This window comes from Equus asinus, unplaced genomic scaffold (genome assembly GCF_041296235.1).
Source record: "Equus asinus isolate D_3611 breed Donkey unplaced genomic scaffold, EquAss-T2T_v2 contig_193, whole genome shotgun sequence".
Lineage (NCBI taxonomy): Eukaryota > Metazoa > Chordata > Mammalia > Perissodactyla > Equidae > Equus > Equus asinus.
In genome coordinates this window covers 1,495,834-1,505,019 of record NW_027224842.1, presented here as the reverse complement: position 1 = coordinate 1,505,019, position 9,186 = coordinate 1,495,834, and positions in this window count along the sequence as shown.

Sequence of the window (9,186 nt, the reverse complement as noted above, 5' to 3'; positions counted from 1 at the left end):
AAGGAGAGATTTCTGGTCATTTTTTCTCTGGCACTCACTCTGATCCATGGGAAGAAAGCTCTGCCCACGGAGGCAAACCCAGAGTCATGTAGACCTCCTGGAAGTTCTCATTTAAAGGAACTATGGAGATTCAATGGGAGAGACCAATGAGAGCCCTCTGATTCATTATGCAGAGAGAACAGGACAGTGAATATGGCCAGGGCACACTGTCCTTGTATTCTCCAGCTGCTGTCAAAGCAACGAGTTGTCCAAGCATAAAGGCCTTTACTGAAACCTCCACAGATAACATAAATCAGGGAGTGTAAATAAGGTCCCAGCACAAATGATATCATCTACAGACTCATTCACCAACATAGAGGAATTAGCATTGTATAACCAAGGCTCAGATAGTATGTTGTTAGATACTGAAAGGTTGCCTAAATACATGGGCATGTTAAGAAATATGCAAATGATTCAACTTACATTGATGGTCCCACAAAATTTTTCATACAAATATTCAAAACATCTTGTTTTCTCCTCCCAAGGATGGATTAAAGTAAAGCAAGGACAAGTTTAGGCGAGCATAGCATCCTGACTTGGCAAAATGGACCAGCAGAGCAATTTAGACAAACAGCAGCATCTGGAATCTCAGTGAAAATACTTATAGGGTGAACTAAGGGGTCATTACTGTCTTGAACAGACAGAGGTTTTTGATGGTAAACCCAAAAATCAGAGAAGTTTCCCTCTTCTGAAAGGGATTGGGAAACGTGAACAAGGGCATTGTCCTTCCAGGAAAGGGAAGGAGAAAATAAATAAGAAACAGCAGTGGGATGCGGGTATATACGAGTGGTCCGGTCATCTTGGGAAACCTGTCCGCCTCAGATGTCAGCTGCTTCTCTTCCTAGCCAATTTGATTCGGAGATCCCCAGGGTTTGTACAGGACCAGATGTCAGGTGGAGCCTTCTTCGGCTGTGAGATGTGCACCCAAGTCTCAAGTCCCTGAAGTTTGGCTGCCTTCTGGTGGTCAGGATGGCCTGGTATAGTCCCTTCTAAGAGTCTCAAGGGCAGTAAAATTGGGAACATCGCTTTGGAGTGTTGTATCCAGACATTTAAGGAAACAGGAAGAATTTAGGATCCAATTTAGCTTACAGGTATAACAAAACCTTAAAGGCAATTAATAGGGCTAGAATTTAATATCTATACAGGTGAAAACAGAATTTTTTCCTCCACAATTAGCTTGGCTTTTATTAAAGGTAATCAAAGTAAAACTAATTTGTTTGTATTAAACTCCGCCTGATTATTTATATAAATGAAACAAGGATAGTGATTGACCATATAAGCTCTTTTTAAAGATTGCTTTTCTGGAACCTTGTAAGCAAGGTACTATGCTGATTTTTCAAGCAGTTTCTTAAAGCCATCAGTCAGGTCTGAGTCTATGTACATTTTTCTTAAATATAACCTTCTAGTCAAAGCTTTGGCTTGCGCAATGCAACCAATGTTTCTAATTGTGTTTTGTTACAAGGAGAACAGATCTTCACTGAGCCTGTGCAAATACATATATCATCACAAAAAGAATACTTAAAAGTCCCTAAATTCTGGAGGGATCAGGTAGAGAAAAAAAATGTTTCAACCTTGTTGCAAAGATACACTTTACCAAAATGTTGTAAGTTATAGATTGCTTAAAGTAGAGGAGAAAAAGGGGTCGTTTACATCTGGAAAACAAAACGTCAAAGCAATCAGTCTTCCACTCGAGTTCCAGAAATTTCCACCCAGTTCAGAGTTATGATTTTAAAGTTGTCAAAATCTGTGTTCCAGGGTACTTGTCAGTCTTTTTTCAAGAATCTCTTTGAAAATGGAACATATTTGTAGAAGCATCAGCGTAAAACAATAACTGACTGTGACTGACAAAAGACTTACAAAAAGGCAATGGGTAAATACAATTGACAAGGAAATTTGGGTATTTTTTGATGTACATTTTAGATAGTAACTAGAACTGCAGTTAATAACGTTATAATAGGACATATCAGATTTTTAGGAATTATATACAATTTCTACAACACATTAGTAACGTTCACCCATACAATAAACCTAAAAAGATTTATTATTGCTTATTTGGCCATGTTTCTCATGTAATTTGATATATCAAATAAGCCTAATTAGTGTAATATGTCTCTTTTTATAAGGAGAGGGAATAAATCTTTTGAGATGTCCGAGGTGCCACTCAGAAAATCCCAAAATTATATCCAGGTTGAAAAAAACTTCATTTAGAATTTGAATATTTTGGGAAGCTTGTCAAAATAGCAAAAGGTTTGGACGCTTGACCAAATAGGATCACACATCAGTATAAAATAATATTTAAGTATCTATTTGACCAAAGTAACAGAACAGGTTTCAAAGGCAAATAAAAAAGTCACGTGGTGATAAGCAAAACTCAACTTCAACCCTAAGAAGATTGAGTTTTCCTAAGAAAGTAGAGACCTAATTTTAAAAAGCACAAGAAATCATTTTGATAAAACATAAAATCTCTGTTTTGTAGGCATATTACTTAAAGGCAAAGAAGCTTTCCAAATCTGTTATCACGAGCAGACCAATAGCCCAAGAAAACCTTGTCCTTTCCATAGAACAGAAGGCCAAGTTTTAATTTTGCATCACCTTATTTTAGTATTAAAGCTCATTTTAATAAATTCATTTTAATCTTACCCAGCCTGACCACACATTAAAATTCTTTTCACAAGATTCTTTTCCATAAACCTTCTACAGCTTTCTTTTTACATTTAGATTTTGTCCTATGATTCCCTCTTTCCCATTCCAAAATAACCAGCTTCTTTTTAAGACAAAATTACTTTCTTTTTGCTCAATAAAATGCATTTCCAATCCTTATACCTTCTTTTACCGAAAACACATGCTACTTCCCTTGCATACAGGGGTGTTTCCCTTTTTATTTCTTGTAGCTTTAGTTACATATATTAGAATTCTTAACCCTTAGAGTCCCCAATTCCTGGTAAAAATTAAGAAATAAGAAATTGTGAACTATATTAGCATTTTGTGGCTTAGCAAACCTAAAATACCTTTTATAAATTTCTAGAAACATTGCCCTTTTTTCTGTGGAAAATTTCTCAGCATGGCATAGAACTTGTTCACTAATAGACTCAAATATCTTTAGTTTTCTGCCACAGGAAGCCAAAATGAGATAAACTTATCTTCGGTAATTAATGTTTTGGTATTTTGTTTAGTTTGGAAAATGATTTAGGGATTCGATGAGTAGCCATTATTTAGTTTAACTTAGTATAAACTTTGATCTCATTTACATTTATTTTAATTACTTGCTTTAGCAATCATGCTTGGAGTAGACATTAAACAGCCAACCGTCATCTTGTTACTTTCTTGCTGACAAATTTTGTAGCAGACAGAGACAGCATGAGCCTACATGACTCGTGAACCCAGGCAGAGAGAAAAGTTGCACGTTTGCATTACACCCAACTAATGACTCTGAAGATATGCCTACTTTTTATTTACACCAACAACCTTCAGCCAGCTTTTATTTACTAAAGATTAATTCTAGATCACATAAACTTGAAAAGCATTTGAGTTAGTTTCTTTTATATTTCTGAGATTTAGGAATACTTAATTTATAAGTAGTTAATTTCAAGCCAATTAAATTGAGCTTTTTACAAGTCAATTCTAGTAACATCATTTGGAGGTAGAAAAATATCACATCTCTATAACATGCATACATAGACACATAGACAGACACAAAGAAAGATCTCATAGCTTTCATTTAAAGAACTTTAGACATGTCTCAAAAGAATAATCGGATCCAAGCTGTATTTCTGGCAGATGGACTAAGGTGAAGTTTAGCTGTTCAGAGACGGCTGAAGTCTCTTACTGAAGGTTTTTATTTGCATCATTTTAGAGCTACTTTTGGAGTCATTTTGTCTATCATCAAAAGTCTAGGGTAGTTGATATTTAAACTTTTCCTTCTAGTTTTTATTTGTTCCAGTTAACTTAGAAATAGCAATAAGGAGTTAAGCTTTTGAATCCTCAGAGGTCTGATTTTAAAGGGGCAGGTTTTTGCAGAGAGGAAGAGTGGAAGGTGGCATCTGGGGTGGAGCCTGAGACAAAGGAGTCTGGGAAGACAAGATGGTGCCTGAGACAGAGAAAGGGGGAAGGGAGCAGGAGGCTTAAGAAACCTTTTTGTTTTCCCTCAGCTTTTTAGTTGTTTTGGTGAATTTAGACAAGATGTCTAGTAGTGAGGCAATTTTAGAGCTTTGTGGGTATCCAGTGAAAATACACTTACCATTTGTTTTGCTTCATTTTAGAGCCATGGTCTTCCAATATGATTTTAAGAAAAGCTAGTTTGGGGAGATTGAAAGTTCTCCATGATGGCCATTGCAATTCTGAACTGCTTTTGGTCAGTTCATCCCACTTAGTTAAAAGTGCACATATAGAGGCCCACAGTTCTTAAACATAACCCGGCTGGCATCCCTGAAGGAGGATTTCCCTCAGAACATTTAGATGACTGGGATCCCATTTCCGAAATGTCCTCTGAAAACCCAAGAAAGTCTCTGGAGTCCTAGCCCTGAGCCCTGAAGGAATCTAAAGACAAAAGAGTTGCTGTATTCCCAACCCTGATTCCAAAAGGAACCTGAAAACCAAAGAAACCTCCAGGAAGTCAGCCAGCTTTGAGCAGTCCCACGAGTCCTTCTAGGAGGTGAAGTATCAAACCTGACTGTGATCTGGAGGACCCCACCCTTGGGCCCACAACACTGATGTTCATGCCAAATCCTAGACATGAATGATGCCAGCAGCTCTGTTCATCACTGCTCCAAGCTGGAAACCACACAATGTCCTTCAAAGAGCAAATGGCTAAACATAGGGTTGGGGGTTAGTTGAACAGTGGGTGGAAGTGGAGAGAGGTGTTGGGAGACACATACCAGAGGAGGACTGGGCAGGACCGGGCAATGGATTGTGTGTGATTTGGGGAGATACAGGATGAGGACACACTTCTGGAGTTTGGAAAGAGTGAGGTCACCAGGTGAACAGGGATACAGTCCACTCAGCGGGGAAGCCTGGGGCACGGCCCAGATGACTCTGAACAAACTTTTAGTGTCAGATCATTCTTGGAATGTAATGTTCAGGCAACATCCAAGCCAGAAGATCAACCAGGCAGTTGTATGTCTGATTCTGGGTGGAGATAAATCTGGGGTGCATAAGCACTAAGGTGGTAATGAATGCCTTCAGAATGGATTGGATCACCCAGAGGTTATTTAAAACAATGAAAGCATAGAGATAAAAGATTACGGCCCTGAGTTGAGCATGGGAGCACTTCAATTATTAAAACCCAGGCAGATGAGGCTCTGCTGGCAAACATTCCTGCGGAGGAGCATCCAGAGAGGTAGAAAGAGAAGGAGAAGATTCTGGCATCAGGAGCAGAAACCAGAGTGTCCTCAGAAACAAGGAGGAGCCCATCCCCACTTCTTTGCCCCTGTCCACCCCAGAGCCAGGCAGGTGCTGGTATCCCAGCCCCTCAGTCTCGCTGCTCCACACTGACCTGGGGCCAACCAGGGTGGGTGGGACCCCAAGCCTCTAGGTCATTGGCCTCTTCCATATACCAGAGCCCCTGGAGATTCAGTGGGCTGTCCCAACCCTCCAAGACCTGGGGCTGGCAGTCCTGATCTCTGGGCCAGTGCAGTCCTGCTCTGCATGAGACTCAGGCTGCTTTCCCAAGGGAAGGATATTCCTGTCACATGGCAGGGATGAGCCAAGGGGGCAGCATCCCTTTGCACCTGGACCCCATCTTACAAACTTTGAGTGCCCTCCACTCTGGAGAAACAAGATGACTGATGCTTCAGGCCCCACTGGCCTACTGATATCCACTGCTCTCATGGGAGGCATGAGCTCTCATTAGGTCCAGGGTTACCCAGCAGGCAGGGGAAAGACACACACAACACATACACTCACACACTCCCCAAGGGCCAGTTGGTCCTCCTGCTGGGGCCCAGCAGTGGTGGTAGTAAAAAAAATTTCAGGAGACCATCGCTGCCACTTCTTGGTCCCCTAAGCTGTCACCCCCAGCTGATTCAAGTTTGTTTGTTTGTTTGTTTGATGTTACCACAAATTGAGAGCTTGGAGCTTCCTAATCTGCCATTGCATTTTATTCTTTCTACTCCACTCCTTCTCCAGAGCACACAATCATAATTAAGAAAACAATATTATGCATATATTGCATTTGGCTTTCAAACTTGAACCAAGGTTAGTAAGAGAGGGAAATTGAGTTGTCTTTGTTAAGAGAACTTTATCTTTTTTTGGTACTATCAAAATGTTCAAGTATAGTCTATAAAAACCTTAATATGTTCAAAATTGAGAAACATACATAAGTGGTTCCTCATTGCTGTCTCTGGTCCTATCCTCTCCCCCCACCTCCAGGCTGCAACTATTTACTGGGGGGCTTTGGGGAGAAAAGAAAAAGAAAAAAAAGAAGATTGGCAACAGATGTTAGCTCAGGTGCCAATCTTAAAAAAAAATATTGATTTAGTTGGTACTTTACAGATTACAAATGCTGTTATATATGTAAACTGTGAAATGAAGAGTTGGTCTTCTCACCACATCCTCACATGGTCTTTCCTCTGTACACTATAGCTTATAAAAACTTTAATATGTTCAAAATTGAGGGACATAAATAAGTGGTTCCTCATCGCTCTCTCTCGTCCTATCCTCTTCCCCCACCTCCAGGCTGCACAGCCTCCACTCCAGCTCTTGTGACACTGGACTCACCTGCTGAAACACCTACCTCCCCACTGGTCTAGGAGCTTCTGCCCTCACTCATCTCTATTGCCTGTGTTCACACATATGTAAGGCCACTGCAGCTACTAACATGGTAAGTGAGGGAATTATTTCTCCACTGAGCCACTGGATGAGAAGAAAATCTTTCCCATCTCTTCTGTGAAGACACAGCCTCAATGGAGACTAGAGCAAGTGAGTGTGAATGCTGGGAAGATTATTTCCACACCCATCCCTCACCTGCTGCACGCCTAACAGGGTGGTGAACATAATGGACACCAATATTTCCCAGGGTGTTTAGAGGATCCAGGCCCGAAGGAGAAACCCGACCACTTGGCAAAAGAGGGATCAATCCAGGAATGAGAGCAAGTCCCTTCTCACCTGTTGTGTCATTGTCAGGAGCTCAGCTGCCACCCGTCCTCCTCTGTGTCTCATCCAGGAACAGTTTGAAAACTAAGCAGATAAAGCTGATGAAAAAGAAGGAAGTCATGAGAATCCAGTCTTTAAAACAAAAGAGAGACCACATAGGTAGGGAGTATCGCTGGATACACCAGGCACGAACCCCTGAACATTCACCTGGGAGTGGCCCCCACCCAGCCCAACCCACAGGAATGCCCTGTGAGTGAAGACCAGCAGGGAGACCCTCTCCCCTCCCAGGGTCAAAAGTAAGAAGGCTTTGGTGACTTCGCACATAGGAAGATAGCAATATCCCCATTTTACAGATAACAAAATGAGCATCGGGGATGTTATGGGCTGGACTGTGTCCCCCTAACTCACATGTTGAAGTGCCAAGCCCCACTGTGTCTGTATTTAGAGACAGAGTCTTTAAAGAGCTAATGAACATTAAATGAGGTCCTCTGGGTGGGGCCCTAACCATAAGACTGGTGTCCTTGTAAGAAGAGGAAGACACACAGAGGAAAGACCATGTGAGGACGTGGTGAGAAGGCAGCTGTCTGCAAGCCAAGGAGAGAGGTCTCTGGAGAAACCAACCCTGCTGACATCTTGATCAACTTTCAGCCTCCAGAATTGCGAGAAAATACATTTCTGTTATTTAAGCCCAGTTTGTAGTATTTGGTTAAGGCAGCCCTTGCCAAATAATAATAGTTTTAGACTTTAATTAGACCTCCTGTTCATAGTTGTTATTTAATTTTTAATTCCTAGGATTAAAACCATATCCTAGGAAACCCTCACAATTGTCACATGGGGATTCTTGTCTCCACAGCAGCACACCACTCTGGAATTTATGGGTTAATAATTCTTGGTTAGGTGCACCCGATTGCTTCTCCAACACCACCCCAGCCCTTTAGAGCCCCCACCCTCCCTGCTGTGCCCTGCCACCACTCTCTGGATGCACCTGCCTTCAGTCCCCTTGGCTCCTCCACATGTGGGATTCAGATAACATCAGAAATTCAGCCCTAGCTCTGCTTAACATGGCCTCAGACATGTGGCCAGGCTCCTGTGGTATCTCTTTTTTTTTTTTTTTTTTAGGAAGATTAGCCCTGAGCTAACATCTGCTGCCAATCCTCCTCTTTTTGCTGAGGAAGACTGGCCCTGAGCTAACATCCATGACCACCTTCATCTAGTTAATATGTGGGACACCTCCCACAGCATGGCTTGCCAAGCAGTGCCCTGTCCGCACCCGGGATCCAAACCAGCAAACCCTGGGCTGTCAAAGCAGAATGTGCGAACTTAACCTCTGCGCCACCGGGCCGGCCCCTGTAGTATCTTTTTAGTGGTGAGTGGAACGATCTAAGGACTCATGTCAGTGACTCTCATTACACAAGTCAGGCACTAACCCCTCTCACCCAGGGAAGAAGCAGGAGTGCACACATCACAAGTCTAGTCGTGTCCCACAGTCCCCACAGGGTGGACAGGCGGAGCAGAGAGTGCAGGAGTTTAATTTGGGGGAATTGAGTTGACTCCTGCAGATATCTTAGTGAAATGCTAGCTAGAGTTCCGTCTTAGTCATTAGCATTGGCAGAAACATTCTTCACCTCACAATTTACGTATATACATATATATTTGTAAACTGTAAAGTACCACCTAAATCAATATTTTTTTAAAAGATTGGCACTGGAGCTAACATCTGTTGCCAATCTTCTTCTTCTCCCCAAAGCCCCCCAGTATGTAGTTGTATGTTCTAGTGGTGGGTGCCTTTGCTTGTGCTATGTGGGACGCCACCTCAGCATGGCTTGATGAGCAGTGCCATCTCCGTGTCCAGGATCCAAACTGGTGAAATCCTGGGTCACTGAAGTGGAGCACACAAACTTAACCACCTGGCCACGGGGCTGGCCCTAAATCAATATTAATCATTAACTACTGCAAGGTCAAATACTGATAATGTGTCAGGAAAAAGGATGGCTTAAAACACTTTGACCCTGGAGGTCCCAAAAAGAGAAAACATTTCTCGTAGCTTTAATTGAAACC